Here is a 20,087-nt window from a genome sequence, read left to right on the forward strand (position 1 = left end):
TTAACCCATTTATAGATGAAGCTGCCTTGAACTTCTGCTATCGAAGGTTTACTTTATTCAAGTAATAACCTGTCCTTAAATTCTTTTTAATGAATTTTTTAGTAATTTTCATTTCTACCTGTGCGCCCTGCTTTCAAGCCCCCTTCGTTAATTCTTTAGCTTCCTTTTTGGTAAAGGGGTATTCTGCGCTGTCCGCTAGACTATCCTGCCAAAGATCATGTTTTTCAGTTATTTCATTCTCTGTAAACATTACGTCTTTCCATAATTTTTTTTTATTTCCTGTAGCATGTAGTACTTCTCGTTTTGATTTTCTGTTGTAAGATACACTGGGGCACATTAGCTAATATTGTTAATCCTATATCTGAAGCCGTCTTACATGCTTTTATGACAATTATTAAGGATAACCTTTGAATAACTTGAAGCTTTCTTAGACTAGATTTTCTTGTGTACCATACTGGCGATGCATAAGGAATGATTCGTTGGTTACCTTGAATGCAAATTTTCCTTAGTTGATTGGGCTTGCTGTTATTTCTTTGCTAATAGGTTTTGTTTAAATATTAGGTTAATACAGCCACCTTATTCTTTGCATGTTTCAGGTGTGGTAGGAAAGAAAATGCATTGTCTAAGACTACTCCTAGAGTCTTCATTTCTTTTACCATTGTAATTATTTGTGTACTCAAATTTATGTATGGCGGGTCACTTTCCTACTCTTACCTACAAGTAGGAATTCTGCTCCGTCTGGGTTAATGTTCATTCCCATTTCTTCGGACCATTTTTGAATAATTTTAAGGGTTGCATTTCATTTATATACTGCGTCTATTCTGGATTAGAATTTATGTGTTATAACTATACCATCTGCAAAAGCTTCGCTTTGTGTTACACTCGGTAATATTATTTTGAGAAACTCTGCTATAGAAAAATTCCGTAAAATTAGGCTGAGAGAAGAGCCCTGCGGCAAACCTATTTTTAAGTCCTTGAGAATTTTTTTTTTTCATTTGGCTGTCGTAGATGAGTGTGCGGCCTGTAAATATATCATAGATAAGATCTGGGATTTTTTGGTAACATTTTAGGTCTTCAGGTTTTCTCTTCATACGTGTAAGTTTAATTGAGTTAAAGGCTTTCTTTAATGTCCAATGAGATAATTAGGACGTTTTCTCCATTTTAGCTTGTATAACTCTTCTTAATTTCTTGCACGGCCATCGTCGTTGATTTTTTGTGCTGGAAACCATATCGAACCTTTTGTAATAACCTTTTGGTAGCGAATAAGTGATAAACGAGGTCCTTTAATAATTTCTCTAGTATCTTCCCTAATGCTGAAATAATAGCTATAGGTCTATATTTATTCATATCTGATTTTCTTTTCAATTACACCTTTCGGATGAGTATAACTTTTGACTTTTATTCAGTAGGGAAATATTCGCTTTTGAGGCACGCATTGTAATGATTTAGAAAAAATAATGTATGTTCTTTATATAATGAATCATAATGGCGTTTAGGTAGCCCGAACCTAGTGCTACATCTTTGCGTAGGTTTCTTATTATAGTGTCTAATCCTAATTCTGTGAATGCTTTGCCCTGTACTTTTCGTCCTGGTATCTGATTTACAATTTATTTGATTATCGAGTTCTGTTTGGTCTATGCCCTCCACTTCTGTGGCAGGATACAGTTTGTCTAATATGTAATGTATCATTTCTTCGAAGGATTTTGTTATTTCCCCGTGGTCTTTCCTTGTGCTTGCTAATATGACTCTTTGTTTTACTTGGTTTTACTTATACGGTAAAGTGAAGGGGTTTTTTCTAACCATTTCACGCACTTTATGTCAACTCTTGTCTGTGGCGTTTTCTAATATGTTATTATCAATGTCATCTTCTAAGAAGTGTACCTTTTGAAATTCAGTTGTAATTTTTCCTCTAGATCTTTCGTACCTACGGCATAAGGCCCCAACTTTTTTACGTTCTATCTCTATGTCTTCAGACCACCATTAGGTCTTGTTCGATATTTCCTTTATCTTCTTGTATTTTCGATAGTATGTTTCTATTTTACTATAGAATTCTTTTATTGTTTTCTCGATGCCATTTTTGGTGCTTATTCCATTTGGTACTCCAGCGAATCATGGATCTTTCTTTATCTGCTCTAGTAACTTTGTCCTTCCTTATAGTGTTAAGCCATATTCTCGTTGGCCTTCGGTCTTACTTATTTCTGCGACTATACATCTATGATCGCTGCTGTTAAAGTGTTCAGCTACTTGCCAGTTGAAGATATCTTCCTTTAATTTCAGATTTTCCATGTTAAGTGAATCCATCCTTTTGCCCTTGTTGTTTTGATTGTGGGCAGACAATCGTGATACTTTAGTATTACTAAATCATGTCTAATAGTAAATTCTAATATGTTTTCACCCTTTTCGTCACAAGTCTTACTACCTTAAATTTTATTGTTAGCATTAAAATCGCCTAAAAGTATTAGTTTGTTATGGGCTATGTCACGGATAATGTTTGCTCATTTATTTAATAATCATGATATTGACTCTTCAAGTGAATTAACAGTTTACGAATAAATATTTGTTATTATGTTCAGTAACCATTACTGCTGTTATACTTTTTTCTAATGAAACTTGGACTATTGATGCCTTTTCATTACGTCTTATTACTGATGTCTTGGCATTTTTTTATGTGAAAGACATTCTGTTTGGTTGGGAAGCCTATTATTTTATTTTCTAATTTTAAACGTTCTTGGACTGCAGATATGTCATGTTTTATTTCACCATCAAAGTTTCTTAATTACTCCGACGCTTTAAACACTCTAGCGAGATTGGCTTGTAGTATTGCTAGTGTACTGTTGTTACTTGCTTTGGTCATATCTGTTCTGGCGTTTTTTTCCTAGTGTTGTTTGATTTGTGCTTCTGTTCTTAGTGTTGCTGACCTTTGTGCTTGCTGTAGGGAAGCCATGGCTGCACCTAGCTGATTCAGGGAAGATCCTCCTCTTCTCCGTTGCCACCCGCTCTTGGTAAATTGGGGAGCTCCAGGACATGATGGAGTGTTTTCTTTCTTCTGGAGTCCCCGTTCTTTCCTTTTCGCAAATCCAACATTTCCCTTCATTCTCACAGTGCTTGTTGTCATGGTCCTGTTTTCGGCACTTATGGCGCCATCGGTTGCCACCAGCCCTGGATGCTGATTTCGTGTGTCCATAGGCGCCACATCTGAAGCATCGTGCAACAAAAATCAATCAATCAATCATTTTTGGATATGACAAAATGTTGTCATAGACGGGGCATTTTTACCACCCGATGCTAAACTTCTTATTCTTCATCACCGTAACAGCTTTGCGGTTCAAGGCAGAAATTCCGTGATCCTGTTCTTCCGCTTCCATGTTCTTTTGAATTCTAAATCTTCTGGTGCGCAGGCTAGGCAGTTCTGCATAACGATTGCCGGACTGAGGCTGTCTACATCCAAGTTGTCGTCGATGACGAAGATGTCTTCAAGGTTTCTCCCTTTTTGTTTTTCACTAGGAGGTCTTTGAACTCTGGGTCTTCCTGGATAGTTTTCGCTAGCATCTCTATCGCACCTTTTGAAGGGCTGCTGACTACCATGCCTTCTCTCCCAGGTCAAAGTTGCGGATCTGTAAGCTCAAGAGTTCTTGGATGAAGCTTGTTCTTCAAGGTGATTTCAAGTCATTTTTGTTTTTCAGTTTAGTTGATTCGACGATAAGTGCCAAAGTTGTTGACATTTCACATTCAGGGACATCTGTTTCTAGTCGGTCCTTGGCCATCTCAACGTAGCTTCTGCCTTTTCTTTCGGTTTCTTCAAGCTCTTGAATTCTTCCTTTCTCAAACTTCTTTTCATGGCATAGCTCCAAAGCCCTTGTTTTCATATTCTTGTGCTCTGACAGAAAGGTGTCCGTTTGGTCAGTTTCATCATTGTTTTCACTGTTGATTCGCGGCAGTTTCATCAAGGCTCTTACTAAGACTGTCCATGTTTGCCATCATCGACAGGACTCGATTCTCAACTGTTTGATGTTTGTTTTGATCCATCTTGCTTATCTATCTTTTTCTCATTGTCACTTCTTTTCAATTACTGCATAGTTCTGCGCCTGTTGATCTTGTACTCTTGTGTTTTTTTTTTGTTTGCAGAGGTTCAGCCAGTCGATCTGTTGGTGACGATTCAACATACGAGCCATTGTACCATTGCATTTCATGTGTGATCTCTTATTCAAGATAACTGGGTCTTATATCGCTCAGTTCATCTTCTTCACTTCACCCTTGTCTGTTGTCAAAGCTTTGTCTCCACTTTTCTGGTCTTTTGTCATGCTTTTCTCCCTATTCTCTTTTTGTGGTGTCTCTTTCCCTCTGTCTCGTAGGGAAAGGTCTTCCTTTGAATTACGCTGCTCGGAGATCTTTGCTTTTTCTCCGTCTTCCCTACTCTTCCTTCGATTGTTGCATTCGTTGATGTTTGAGCAACCTGTTTTCCATGTTTAACACATCCTTCCAATGCTTTTGCAGACATCTTGGTTTCTCCTTCGGTTTTCAACTCAGAAAGTCTTCTTTCATGATGTCTTTGTTGGTCATTTTGTCCTTGGCAGCTCAGTCTTCACAAAATTGTCCTTGGGAGTAACGCTTCACTGCAAGGTTTCAGAAAGTCCCTTAAACTGTAGCCAAATAGAAGCATGTGCTTCAGGAAGCAAGGACAGCGCTCGGTGGCAATTATGCCAACTTTATCCGATTTGCCATGTGACGGCGAGCAGCAGTGTGCTCGCAACACAAGTTCCTGGTACTATATGACAGATTTCGGACTTCTCATGCGAGTAGCGATCCCGAATATTTTCCTGTGACTATCGTATTTTCTCAGTACAGTAATACCTTATTTATCGAAGTACGTCCACTGGATCCTAAGTTATATAGATGTTTTTGTTGGTCAGCATCAGCCCCTTTCAAAATCGTGGCCTCCATACATGCGTTGGTACAAGGTAAATAGTCAGTTTATTCTTAAAAGACAATGTATCGACTCCCACAATTCTCCAGATGATTGTAATATCAGTCAGACGTGTTTCTGGAGTAGAGTTTCGCCATTGATTTCCGTTTGTTCTGGTCTTACAAACCTTTCCTACTCACTACACTTCGACACCAAAATGACGGCACCCATGTAGTCAGGAATCACGATGTAATCAACAGCAGTTTTACTCGAAAAAAAAATGCTTCCTTTGCTTCCTCAGCGAATGTCATTGCACATTCAACGTTTCGGGTTATCCCAAGCGTTACTTGTCACGCTTTTTGTGCCGCCGAGAATGGTGTATTTTCCGCCATGTCCTTGCGTTTTGTCCACAGATGCAGTAATGGCTGCCAGGCAGGCTCAAGCAGGACAAAGCTAGGTTGAATTCAAGAATTCTGGTCCGATTTGCATGCTGTTCTTGGTCTTCTGAGGTGCCCCTAACGTTCATAGAGGTGGTGTACAAAACTTCTAACTGAACTCGCAGTTTTGCTTAGGAACAAGATGAAAACATCGCTGCTGCCGAAACCTCTGGCCACTGGCTATCGACGGCGATAGACGGACGTACAGATTTTCAAGGAAGGCAGCCCCAGAACGCTTACGCATTACAATTCAAGCTTTGCAACTGCTATAACCATATAAGCTGTCACTAGGCTGCCCTACAAAGACAAAAGCCAATGCTCTGCTACGACAAAACATTGCGAAGGTTTGAGAAGGAATGAGGAAAAGGCTGATGCGCACTAGCAAGATCTTTTCGGTGATTTCAGACGCTATTCAGGAGGCTAATGAACCCCAATCGGTGTTGTCCGCGAATACAGAAACGAAGTACAGCCAAGCTGCCTGATGCACCCTGAACAAACTGAAACGAAAGCTCGTTCCCATGACACGAGATTATCCAGCAACAATTTCGGATGTTGAACACACCGACTGCGGTCGACAAGCGGAAGCCTTGGTGCAGAAGTTGGTGGAAATTGACCTCAAGATACTAGACAGCCTGCAACAAGTAGAAGCGTGGAGAACCAAGGAGAGGAGTTTCGACTGAAAATATCGTAAAGAAAACAGAAATCCCTCCAACCAAAAGAGGCCATACCTGCGAGAAGTCCAGCTACCGAACAATGGGCAAGAACAGACTACTCTGGGTATACTTCTGTTCTTGGCAGAACGGATGTCACAGCTTAGGAAAACCGGTAATCGCAGACTGTAAAGGTGGTACCAAAAAATCCTTTGTGTCCGGCTTCGCACCACTGCCAATCATTATGAACAGGCAGTTGTGGGGAGCCCGATTACGGATGTAGCCACCCTTCAATGGAACTGCCGAAGGCTTATGAAAGTCCAAATATGGCATGAGCGCAATGCACTTCGAAAGATCAAGGTGTGGGCCGTGCTTTTGCAGAACAACTACCTTCCACGCATGCCAGGTAATGAATGCCACTACAACCCCATCATTGCAGAAGCACGCACGAACACAGTGGTGGCGAAGAGCAAGGCAGCCGTGAACATTCACAACGATGTCCCGCATGTTCATCTAGGCACCCACATATTGAATACAAAAGGTAACGACGTTGTAGCCGTCTGCGCACGTATAACCCACCGCAATCTTGGAACAGTTTCAAGCTATATTCGTCCTAATACAAGTACATTAATGTGTATTAACATGCGTTGAATAAGGCATCTCCAAATGGACCAAACCAAGACACGCATTTCAATAGAATGGGATTTCAATGCACACCAAGAAACTTGCGGATATCCAGGGACTTCAAAGGGAGAACGAACGTTTGATGGAGAGCTGCTTGCATGCGCACCTGGACCTTCTCAACGAGGTAGGTCAAGCAATCCACCTAGAAAAGCACCAAAAGGGGGCCAACACTTATTGAGATATAACCAGATAGCATGGACCCTGTATCTCTGAGTGGAAAGGTGGACAGGATACCTGTCTGACCATCTGTCAATCACTAACATTTCAAGGTGACCAGTTGGACCCATGTGCCAGAAAGTGGCCTAAACCATGGTTTGGGGTGACTACCAAAGAACGTTTAATTGAGGGTAAGGCAAAATATACTCTACTAATGTTCAAGTACCCATACAAAAGGCTGTCCAGTGTGCCACGAGAATCAACGAAAGTGAAGAAAACAAGCGGACGTCTGACAAGCACCTATTGATTCTTTGGGCTTGTAAGTAACGCACATACATTCTACACCAAGCCACTGGACGTACGCCGGGAAACAAAATATTACGGAATATAAAATCTGAGAAAAAGCTGAATATCTGTGCATCCTCACAACGCAACCTGATACTTGCATTTCGGGCCTCGACGGGACTATGCTAAGAATATGGCCGTATGCACTTTTACTGGCTACTGCTGCAGGCTGCTCGAGAATTGAACGTTTCCTAAGGTGTTTTGGTCCAGAAATATTTGTGGCCGAGTGTACAATCAGCACACTTCTGAATATACTGCGCATTATAGTTCTGACAACAAGACAGGAAAAGGCTCTCGGCAGATGCCCATGGTAAGAGCAGTGCCAGCGATTGAAGGAGCAGACCAGCAATAGAAAACACTGGTCTATGTAAAAGGCCGTAAAAAAGGTCAAAAGAAATGAAACATTTATTGTAATCTGCGGCTCTGTACCTGTGACAGTAAACAGGAATTTGCTGCGAGAGCATCGCGACAAATTTTTTTCCTTCTATATAATTCGGCTGTCACCTACTGCTGACTCCTTGTCAACGTATCTTAAGGTCTAGAGGACATAAACTCTTCCTGTTTAACGTCTGTATTTATAGCTGCGGTGGAGGCCGCTAAGAAACACACAGATCCTGGACATGATGCACTACCATATGGAGCGTATCAGAATATGATGGACGCACAGCTTCTACGAGTGGAAAAAATTATCAAATATGTGTGGTTCACTTAAACTCTTCATGGGAACTTGAATAAATCCATAGTTACGTCAATTCTAAAACATTGTAAGGCGTCGAACAAGCTAGAAATCTACGAACCGTATCTCGCGCACGAACAATTTTCAAGCTAGCAGAAAAGATGCTACTCCAAAGGCACTATTGGTCACTTGAAGACCGTTATGTCTACCACCCCGCACACACTGGCTTCCGGCGACGCCTTGGTGGTGAATACAGGATTCATCTCCTCACAGACGCAACTATAGACGTTTTGTTTCCCTCCAACCACATAAGGACAGTTCTGGAAATGTACGTTCATAAATTACTTGATTTGTGCTGTAAGAAGTGCTCTTGGATACATTGGCCAACTTGAGTATACCAGAATGGACGATCAATTTTTTCCGGTCTTTGCTTACTGGCCGAACCTTTCCAGTGAAGGCAGTAAACAGCGAAGCCTGCGAACAGCGAGAGCCACCAATTCCTAAACAATAGAGGTGTCCCTCAGGGGTCCGTGATACATCCAGTAATACTTAACATCTCTCTCATTCCTTTTGCAGGAAGGAGGGGGAACCTCTCTACCTCCAAATAAGGTAGAGCGGATAGTATTCACAATATAAATAGATGATCTGACCTACCTTTGTGAGCAAGCACCCGAGTTTTACAGAACAGAAAGTACGCCTTAAAGAAAGACATCGATATATTCGACGCCCAGGTTAGAAATATCGCTTTGGAGCTGTCGAGTGAGAAAACAACGTATATGCAAATCGCCAGCAAGAGGGTTCACAATCTAAGAAATTTCAGGAACATGCTAGTAATAGTAAAATATCATCTTGTTAATAAATGCCCCAAATTTAAAGTATTGATGTAGCGCTATCAGAAGATCGGAGTGCCGGGCTCAGGGTCCTATTACGAAGACATCAACTCTAGAGATGATACGTCGTACGAGAAGGCTTTCTGGCGGAGCTGGTCGTATACGGACAGAAGAACCAACTCTGCTTATCAAAGCTGTTGATCCGCTTTAGTTGCTTCAACCGCACGAGGGCATCGCAGCAGGCAAAATGGAGAACACGCCCATTGACTTTGCGGCTCGCACCAAACGCAGCGAAAGAGAAGGTGGCACGTGATCATCCATTTTGACCACCAGCGACAACACATGCGGCGCCCGTTGCCAGGGCTTGTTTAGACTCAACACCAAAGTGTCGAACTTCAATTATGCTTTCCTTCTTGGGCGTTTAACAGTGCACTTCTGCTTCCTCACTGTCGTTACCACGTGACTTCCCCAAAAAGTGCTTCATTATCTGTGCTCCGGATACTTTGGCAAGACATAATCCAAGCCCAAGCCGTGAGCGCCAGCCAACTTCGACATCGAACAGCGAGCATGTATGGGGCAGCAAGAATTGCCACACGAAGTACGGGCTCTCACCCAACAAGACCACGAAGACAAAGGCGTGGTTAACCGCACGACCCTAGCTGCAGAGTTACCTGCAACGATCATGCCGCAATAACACACTAAGCCACCAATAATCTCTGCGTCTTCCTCGGACAATTTTGACAGCTCGCTGCAGACGTTCGCAAGTGTGGCTACTGTAAAGGCAGTGCGATGGCGGCTGAAATGGTGTACCGTTGTCTGCGCGGTTATTAAGGGTGTGCGGAGGGATGAGTAAAAGAATATGGGTGCTCTAACCTGAAAGGTATTTCATTCTACTGGCGCGCCTCTTTACGGTCAGGGTAGTGGCACCTGTGCCAGTCCATGACAGGACCTACATGGAGTGTTAGAGCTTTTAAGGGTGCCAGAATTTTCGCCACATAAGCGAATGACACATCTGTGTTAGTTGAACCCGCGAATGGTAAGAACACCGTGCGAGAAGTTCGAGCACAAGGTTTGAACCTTGCTATCACCCTCAGTGCTTCGTACTTTGAGCGGAACAGTCAATTTTCGTTTTTTTTTTCTACGCCAATATCCAGAAACGGCACACGCCGCTGTGTCCTTCCAAAAATCCATCACTGCTGGAGCTTTCCGAAGCGCAAGGCGGACACAATAAGAACCACTAATTGTAAAATAATAGTTCCCAAAATGAAACATGTGGTGCAGTACGCACCTTCATAACGAGGGGTTTTAAGCAGCGAGCTTCTAACTCTTTTAGAGAAATGAAATCAGCCACAGTTTAGGGGTGAATGCGATATAAGTGACGTCACACGCCTTAGAGATCCTGGGTCCACGGTTTAAACGGTTCACCCCAGTGAGAAGTGTTGTTAAGGCGCTTATTCGACACACGGCCTGTTTATTCTAGGATCGACGTTCCACTACCAGTGGCCCAGAGCAGACTATCGTCAGCTGTATATTTTGCCGTTTAACACTGTGAATAGTAACACATTAAAAATAGTTAGTTGGTGTATCTTGCACCAAATGCCTATCATATCACTTGGAAGCTTTTATAAAACGTGTTAAGCAGATATAAAATGAAGCAAAGGCCCAGTATGCATCAGTCGTCGCACACGAGGCCTTCTAATAATCTAATTATGGGGTTTTACGTGCCAAAACCACTTTCTGATTATGAGGCACACCGTAGTGGAGGACTCCGGAAATTTTGACCAACTGGGGTTCTTTAACGTGCACCTAAATCTAAGTACACGGGTGTTTTCGCATTTCACCCCCAACGAAATGCGGCCGCCGTGGCCGGGATTCGATCCCGCGACCTCGTGCTCAGCAGCAACCATAGCCACTGAGCAACCAGGGCGGGTCACGAGGCCTTCGAGTACCACTCAAGCAGTATATTATGAAAATCGTGTTGTCATCTATAAGACGAACTTTTTCACTAATTACCCATATACAAGGGGCCCGGACGAACCTCGGCTGGGGGTAGGTTCTGAATGGCGCTTATTACTAATTTTAATTCTGTCGTTTCTTGCGTTGGGAACAGAAATTATTTCAAAAGATTGTACACAAAAATGAATAAAGGAATGCACCTTATGAACATAAGTCTCTCCGCTTAAACATCTCAAGTTATCGCAAGACAGCCTGCACGTTGACTGCAGTAAAAACTGTACACAGCTGCGATCACGAGGGCTACGACTGTTAAGCACAACCTACCCAGTGTATCACCGAAGCATGCTACATTTGCTTAGACGTCTGCTTCATTACTATTGACACGTATACTTATCTTTATCGGGCAACCACGTTTCGCAGCCTAACAAAAGTAATCGCACAGCGTGGGACGCGCCTGTATGTACCGAAGTTTCTGGAACGTTATCGATGCTTCTATCTGCTGTCTGTTGTCGCTGAACGTTATGTTATCTGATTGCATCACTTGACGCGAATGGTGTAGAACTTTGTGGAAGGCATGCGGGTCAGAACGATTAGTCTGGAACATTCGATGACTGCTCTATAAAAGCCGACGCGCTTGACCCGCTGATCAGATTTTCGACGATCGCCGAGCGTGTTCGCCGCCATCGTTGCGCTTTAAGTGTAGCCTGTTTTGTGGGCACAGGTTCGCCCAATAAAAGCTGGTTTTGTCTTTCACAGTACTGCTACTGTGTTCTTTAACGTCACTACCACGTGACATCTGGTGGAGGTGCTAGTGCGTTCATGTACCGAACGCCCCCGCAAAGTCGCGATCCAAGCCCAAAGCCCGAGGACAAAACTAACATCGCCGAAGACCAGCGTGCTAGCCGCAGACTGCAAAGACTGCCCCCAGAGCACGGACTTCTGCCTGAAACGACAAAGAAGATGGTGATCAAGACAACCCAAATGGCTGCCCCAGTGTCCCCCGTTATCCTACAGCAACCTCGGGACCCACCAACTTTCCATGGAGCAGCAACTGAGGACCCGGAATACTGGCTGGAGACGTACGAGCGAATCGCGACTTTCAACAACTGGGACTCCGACGACAAGTTGCGGCACGTATACTTCGCCCTAGAAGACGCCGCCAGAACGTGGTTCGAGAACAGGGAGTCGACATTGACAACATGGGACCTGTTCCGTACCGGCTTCATGCGCACCTTTACAAGCGTCGTGCGCAAGGAAAGGGCCGAAGCCATGCTGGACGCCCGAGCGCAACTACCGAACGAGAACGTTGCCATCTTCACGGAGGAAATGAAGCGTCTCTTCCGCCACGCCGACCCGGACATGCCCGAGGAGAAGAAAGTCCGCCTTCTCATGCGTGGTGTGAAGGAAGAACTTTTCGGCGCAATGGTATGAATCCCTCCGAAGACCGTAGAAGAGTTCCTTCGCGAGGCAACCAGCATCGAGAAGACACTCGAGATGCGAAACCGGCAATTCGACCGCCGCACGAACGCGACAAACTACGCCGGACTTCACTCACTGGCCACCGACGACCTGCGCGAGACTATCCGAGCTGTCGTGCGGGAGGAGCTACAAAAGCTGTTCCCATCATCACAGCCTCAGGTGGCTTCGATTGCCGATGTCGTGCGTGAGGAACTCCAACAACAACTTGGAGTAGCCCCTGAATCGCCGCAGCCCGAGCCGCAAGCAATGACCTACGCCGCCGTCGCACGCCGTCAAGGCCCCCCTCCGCGACCGCGCCAGGGCCCTGTCACGCCGCAGTTTCGTCGTCCGCCGCCGCCGCCAGCACGACCACCCGTCGCCCAGCGCACCTACCCGAGGAAGACAGACGTTTGGCGCGCTCCTGACCACCGCCCGCTCTGCTACCACTGCGGGGAAGCCGGCCATGTGTACCGCCGATGCCCATACCGGGAGATGGGACTGCGAGGTTTCGCCGTTAACGCGCCGCGGCCACAGATTGGCGAACGACCTCGCGATATCGCCGACTACCTCGCCGCCACTCAGTGGAGCCATCGACGAGCTTCCCGTTCGCCATCACCAGGCCGCTACCTGTCGCCGCAGCGCCGACCATACACTGGCCCAGCCCGCGGCCGGTCCGTCAGCCCATATCCGGAAAACTAAAAGCAGCAACCGATGGAGGTGCGGTTGCTGTTCGTCGAACTGACGAAGATCCTCCGCCGCCGACGAAGACGAGGAAGCAACCATCTCGACGACCTAATGACGACAGGCCGCCGTCCCGACGAAGTCAGGAAGCCAAAACTACACCGACGAAAGACGACTTGACGACACGACGTTCAAGCTTCAGTTTAACACGACGCAGCCGTGATCCGACGCCAAGACCCAACTGCAACGCCAGACAAAGAACCACCGACCTCGACGTGCTTCTCGACGGACACGCGGTTACCGCCTTAGTGGACACAGGGGCTGATTACTCCGTCATGAGTGGACACATCGCCGCCCAGCTGAAGAAGGTTAAGACTGCATGGGAAGGCCCTCAAATTCGCACCGCAGGAGGACACCTCATCACGCCGACTGGAATCTGCACGGCAAGAATAACCATTCATGACCGAACTTACCCTGCCACTTTCGTTATCCTCCAACAGTGTTCACGAGACGTCATTCTCGGTATGGACTTCCTGAACCAACACGGCGCAATCATCGACCTGAAGTCACAGTCAATAACGCTGTCGCAAGATAAAGCGATACCGCCGGAGAGCCCTCGTAGTCACCATGCCTTGAGTGTGCTCGAAGATCAAGTGAGCATCCCGCCTCACTCCAGCATTGTTATTTTGGTCGGCACCGAAACACCCGCTGATGTAGAAGGCGTCATCGAAGGCGACCAACGTCTTCTGCTCGACCGTGAAATTTGCGTCGCAAGAGGGATCGCTCGACTGCACGGAGGAAACACGAAAGTGTTGCTGACAAACTTCAGCAAGGAGTTCAAGCACATCAGCAAGGGCACGACCATCGCATACATCGAGGAAATTGTGTAAACCAGCGATGCCTTTGTCCTCTCGGATTCTGTCGCATCTACCCCGACGACTGTAGTTCCCGAGCCAGACTTCGACATAAGTCCAAGTCTCCCCGTGATTAAGCAGCAACAGCTCAGAAGTCTGCTTCGACGATACAAAAGCTGCTTTTCGACGTCATCGAGGATTCGACAAACACCAGTCGCAAAGCATCGCATAATAACCGAAGAATGCGCTCGACCATTACGCCAGAGCCCTTACCGAGTTTCGACGCGGGAACGTGAAGCTATAAGAGAACAAGTCGACGAAATGCTGCGCGACGACATCATCCAGCCGTCGAAAAGCCCGTGGGCATCCCCTGTTGTCCTGGTAAAGAAAAAGGACGGAAGCCTACGTTTCTGTGTCGATTATCGTCGACTGAACAAGATCACGAAGAAGGATCTATACCCCCTCCCACGGATAGACGACGCATTGGATCGGCTCTGCAACCCTAAATACTTCTCGTCGATGGACCTCAAGTCTGGCTATTGGAGTCGACGAAAGAGATCGCGAAAAGACCGCCTTCATCACCCCAGACGGCCTCTACGAGTTCAAGGTTATGCCATTTGGACTGTGCTCGGCACCTGCAACGTTCCAGCGCGTCGTGGACACGGTTTTAGCAGGATTGAAGTGGCAGACCTGTCTCGTTTACTTGGATGACGTCGTTGTCTTCGCCGAAAATTTCAACGATCACCTTAGGCGGCTTGCAACAGTACTCGAGGCCATCAAGTCATCAGGGCTCACTCTGAAGCCAGAAAAGTGCCGCTTCGCCTACGATGAGCTTCTGTTCCTAGGCCACGTCATCAGCAAGTCTGGAGTCCGCCCCGACCCGCAGAAGACAGCTGCCATCGCAAAGTTCCCGCAGCCCACCGACAAGAAAGCAGTGCGTAGATTTCTTGGCATGTGTGCTTACTACAGGCGATTTGTCAAGGACTTTTCACGCATCGCTGAGCCGCTGACACAGCTAACTAAATATGACATTGAGTTCAAGTGGGAAACGCCGCAGGCCGACGCATTTGAAGAACTCAAACGACGCATGCAGACTCCGCCCGTACTTGCGCACTTCGACGAGCACGCCGATACCGAAATTCACACTGACGCCAGTAGCCTAGGCCTCGGTGCCGTCCTAGTCCAGAGAAAAGATGGACATGAACACGTGATAGCTTACGCTAGCCGGTCGTTGTCAAAAGCGGAAGGTAATTATTCCACAACGGAAAAGGAATGCCTCGCCATCGTTTGGGCTACAGCGAAATTTCGCCCCTACCTATATGGCAGGCCATTCAGAGTGGTCAGCGACCATCACGCGTTGTGTTGGCTAGCTAACTTAAAGGACCCTTCAGGACGGCTGGCACGGTGGAGCCTCAGACTACAAGAATACGACATTACTGTAACATACAAGTCCGGACGAAAACACTCAGATGCCGATTGCCTATCACGCGCCCCCATTGACCCGCCGCCGCAAGATAACGAGGATGACGACGCCTTCCTTGGAATAATAAGCGCGGAAGACTTCGCTGATCAACAACGAGGGGACCCGGAGCTAAAAGCCCTTGTCGAGTATTTGGAAGGGCACACCGACGTTGTCCCTAGGGCATTTAAGCGTGGACTATCTTCGTTCACGCTTCAAAACAACCTACTCGTGAAGAAAAACTTTTCACCAGTCCGCGCCAACTACCTTCTTGTTGTTCCGTCGGCGCTGTGTCCAGAAGTACTGCACGCCTTACACGACGATCCAACCGCTGGGCACCTCGGATTCTCCCGGACGCTTTCGAGAATACAGGAAAGGTATTACTGGCCGCGTCTGACCGCCGACGTCGCCCGTTACGTTAAGACATGCCGAGACTGTCAACGACGCAAGACACCACCGACAAGGCCAGCAGGGTTACTACAACCGATCGAACCTCCTCGTCGACCATTCGAGCAGATTGGGATGGATTTGTTGGGGCCGTTTCCGACGTCAACATCCGGGAATAAGTGGATCGTCGTGGCGACGGACTATCTCACCCGCTTCGCTGAAACAAAAGCTCTACCGAAAGGCAGCGCAGCCGAGGTGGCGAAATTTTTCGTCGAGAACATCCTGCTGCGACATGGCGCCCCAAAAGTCCTCATTACCGACAGAGGAACGGCTTTTACAGCAGAGCTCACCCAAGCCATTCTGCAATATAGCCAGACAAGCCACAGGAGGACAACTGCCTACCATCCGCAAACGAATGGTCTCACGGAGCGCCTGAATAAGACCCTCGCCGACATGCTAGCGATGTACGTCGACGTTGAGCACAAGACGTGGGACGCGGTCCTGCCGTATGTAACCTTCGCTTACAACACGGCGGTGCAAGAAACAACACAGATCACGCCGTTTAAGCTGGTTTACGGCAGGAACCCGACGACGACGCTCGACGCCATGCTGCCCCACGTCATTGACGAAGAGAATATTGACGTCGCTAGCTATCTCCAGCGCGCCGAAGAAGCCCGACAGCTCGCCCGCCTGCGGATCAAGGACCAACAGAGGACCGACAGCCGATTCTACAACCTCCGACGACGCTTCGTCGAGTACCAGCCCGGCGACCGTGTTTGGGTATGGACCCCGATACACCGACGAGGACTCAGTGAGAAACTACTCCGACGCTATTTCGGACCCTACAAGGTCATCCGACGCATTGGCGCTCTGGACTATGAGGTCGTGCCAGACGGCATTTCGCATTCACAGCGGCGCCGCGCACGATCTGAAGTGGTCCACGTGGTGCGCCTTAAACCCTTTTACGGACGCTGACAAACTTCGCCATTTTTGTTCTTTTCTTTGCTACGAGTGCTTTTGTTCAGTACCTTCGTTTCTTTGCAGCATCGGGTCGATGCTTTTTAAGAGGGGGGTATTGACACGTATACTTATCTTTATCGGGCAACCACGTTTCGCAGCCTAACAAAAGTAATCGCACAGCGTGGGACGCGCCTGTATGTACACTGTAAAAAAAAATGTCTCAGTTTACGGCGAAAGCTGAAGGTAAAACGTTGCCGGACACTTTTCCGTAAATGAAAAACGGTGTGTTCCGTTAAACGGACAGGCCGTAACTTTTTTCTCCGTTGTTGTGAAAACAGCAAATTTATGTTGTTCGAGAAAAAAAGAACGGAGGGTTCCGTTTAACGGAAGTCCCGTAAAATTCTCTACGTATACTTGAAAACAGCAAATTTCCGTTGTTTGAGAAAAAAAGAACGGAGGGTTCCGTTTAACGGAAGGCCCGTGCAATTCTCTACGTATACTTGAAAACAGCATATTTCCGTTTTTCTAAAAGAAACAACGGAGGTTCCGTGAAACGAATGCCCCTGTGAAAATCTTCTCCGTTGTATTAAAATATGGTTAAACGGAGGAATTTGTTTATTGAATTTTCATAGTTTGTGACCGCTGTGTGCACGCCTATTTGTTTTTATATGAAACGGAGGGTTATGTCTAACAAATACACCATAATATGTTAATTTGAGTGGAATAAAGCTTATTAAGTCTACGCCACTTCAGATGGTGCGATAAGGATAACTGTGTACATTACTTCATAGAAGTAGTACATCGTAACTCTACTTGTGTGATCAGTCTCATATGCTATTCAAACTTACACTGATACTATGCTAATGTATTGTGCATGCATAAACCTGTTCTGGTGTCTCATGCCCAGTAAAGAAGTAATCACTACTACCTGCAATTCTGAACACAAGTTGGATGATTTTATTTACAAAATGTTTTCCAGCGCCAAAGATGTAGATGTCTGGCAGGCCTGAAAAGAAAATGAAAGACAGAAACTGATCAAAACACTTAGACCGCTACAAGGTACACCTTTAGTACAATAATATAATGCGCACTGAGCATGTGAATGCGGCCCATGTTTACCATCACGGCTACACAACTCAAGAAACCATGGGTAGCTCCATGTTTCACTGCTTTGTTGCACAAAGGACAACAGATTCCTACAGAAATTCCATAACTGGCTCTGATCACAGCCAAAAGTAAGCAATACCATTTTCAAAGATTTGTTACTTGAGTATGGGACAAGAATGCAGTGGTCCCCACTTTCTACCCCACTTCTACATGAAAGAGATCTTCCGAACTTGCACGAGCCAATTATAGCTCATTTCCATGATGTCATCGAAAACTGCTTTCAATATTGGCATTCCAAAGAAATTATACTTTAAACCACAATGGAACAGAGGGCAAATGCACAGTGGTTTGCCAATTTAGCTTGTACTGAATTCTTAGGTTGTCACTGAGTAGACCTAGTATACTTGGATGTTTTAGGCTTGCACATCTTTTCAGGCAAATCTTTTATTCATAAGGTGAAAAGGAGATAAAAGTAGGAAGAAAGGCACGCTGCCAGTAGGCTCTGAATTCACATTGCGCTGCGACAGCTACAAGTTCCTTCATAACTTAATGTATATCTTTACAAATGCAGCCTTGACTACAGGTCTCCTGCTCATACCAACGGTAGCGGGTACGAAGCAGTTCCTATGCTGCAGCCTTGTATGCAGGCAGTTCGCTACATGATCCTTTTATGCCACCTGATCCATCAAGACTGCAGTTTTCGAGGCCCCACTACAAAATGTAGAAATAAAATTGAGAAAATTGGAAGGACTCAATTTGGTTAGGTAGACACTAACATGAATGTACATTGAAATTAATGTGTACAGTGAAAATGAGGCAAACAGAAGCATGGAATTAGTGTAGATTAAAAAGATGATCTTAAACCTTATTTTTCCTAATCTCATAATGACAGGTTGAAAAAATGAAGGCCAAACTTTCCTTTTATTTTATTTTGCACCGAAACCCCAGCGCTTGTATGTTAGTGTGACGCTTGCACTTCAAACAATCTCCTTTCTAATTGAGCCATTGTGGCACATTATAAATTCTCAAATCCTGCAGAGTTCAGTCTTTGGAACAGGCAGAATACAAGAACACTACCTTGACCAACTAAAAATGAATGCTAAATGAAAATGCTGTCAAGCCCGCATAATATTTGCCTTACCAAGCCACTCTGGTAAGAGCTGCTTTCTTTTTAGGTAACATAAAAATACAGCACAGCTTATTCTGCTTAGTGCCCCTTTAGATTTATATAACCAGCCTCAGTCCCTCTACCCACTACGGTGTTCATATATATAACCACATATGTGAAAACTATAGAAAAATCCATGAAGGATGATGCAAGATGGCTTTAGATTAAAGATATTTAACACAGGATTCAGCATGCATTGATGGACAGGGTTAACTGGAGGTAGCTAGGGGAGACCTTTGTCTATCAGTGGACATAAACAGATGATGACAAGACGGGTAGTAAATTTTGTGACACTACTGTGCAGCTATATGAACTGAAGCAAAGTAATTTCGTCTTCATACATGCCCATCATGAAAATTTAATGGCAATGCTTTTATGCACCGACACTCTCCAACTGTAACAGAAATATGTTTTGTTTATCGTGCCATATGTACTTAACATTCTTGATCATATAAAGGTTGCTTAGGTACCATCTGCTTCGGACAAATACTGAATAAAATGCATATTATCACAAGCTGGCATTGAACAAATGTCTGACCATTTTTGCTCCATCCCAGCCTTGGTTACCAACCTCTGGCATGTTCACACTAAGGTACTATATTGTTGAGATATCATTCCGTTTAACACCCCAGAACAGCACAGTGGGCCATGAGAAATGCTGTAATGGAGGGCTCTAAATTAATGTTCACCATCTTGTGTTTTTTAAAGTGCTCATAAATCTAAGTACACAAGCATTTATCGATTCTTTACGCATAAGCATGTGGCTGCCACAGCTGGGAACTGTATTCATGACTTAGTCTGCAGCAAAATACCATAGCCACTGTGGCAAATCGGGATGGTTAATTGTGTAACAGTCCACCTAGCCAACTATTTATTCGCACATTGCTGTTTGGCTGGAGCTGAACAAGCAAAAATGAGTAAGGTGTCTCCAGCCTGTCTCCTCTTTGCTCATACTGCTTCAGCCAATTAGCAGCGACTGAAATGGACGTTCAACTAGGCAGACCCTTACAGATCAACCCCCCTGGTGTAATGGTAAATAGACTACATAAATTAACAATAAAAATGGACAGTATGAAGCAACAACCAAAATAATATTCAGCCAGAATGGTAAGGCATCAGTAAAATCTACAGGGCACATACTCACAGGTTCACTGATTCCCTCGAAGCTTCTGTGCAAGCCTCATTATTTTCATATTCACATTGGTGCGCGACTTTTTTGCACCCTGGCACCTGCTGCCCTTTGACGGGTTTATGTCAAATATCTGTCTGTAAAACAAGTAAACACATCAGACACAAATTCTCAGTGTGAACAGCCTTCTTGGCATTGTCAGGTGACTTTTTTTCTAGCTACCTAACCAAAAAAAAAATATGGGTCA

This window comes from Dermacentor albipictus, chromosome 2, assembly GCF_038994185.2.
Source record: "Dermacentor albipictus isolate Rhodes 1998 colony chromosome 2, USDA_Dalb.pri_finalv2, whole genome shotgun sequence".
Taxonomy (NCBI): Eukaryota; Metazoa; Arthropoda; class Arachnida; order Ixodida; family Ixodidae; genus Dermacentor; species Dermacentor albipictus.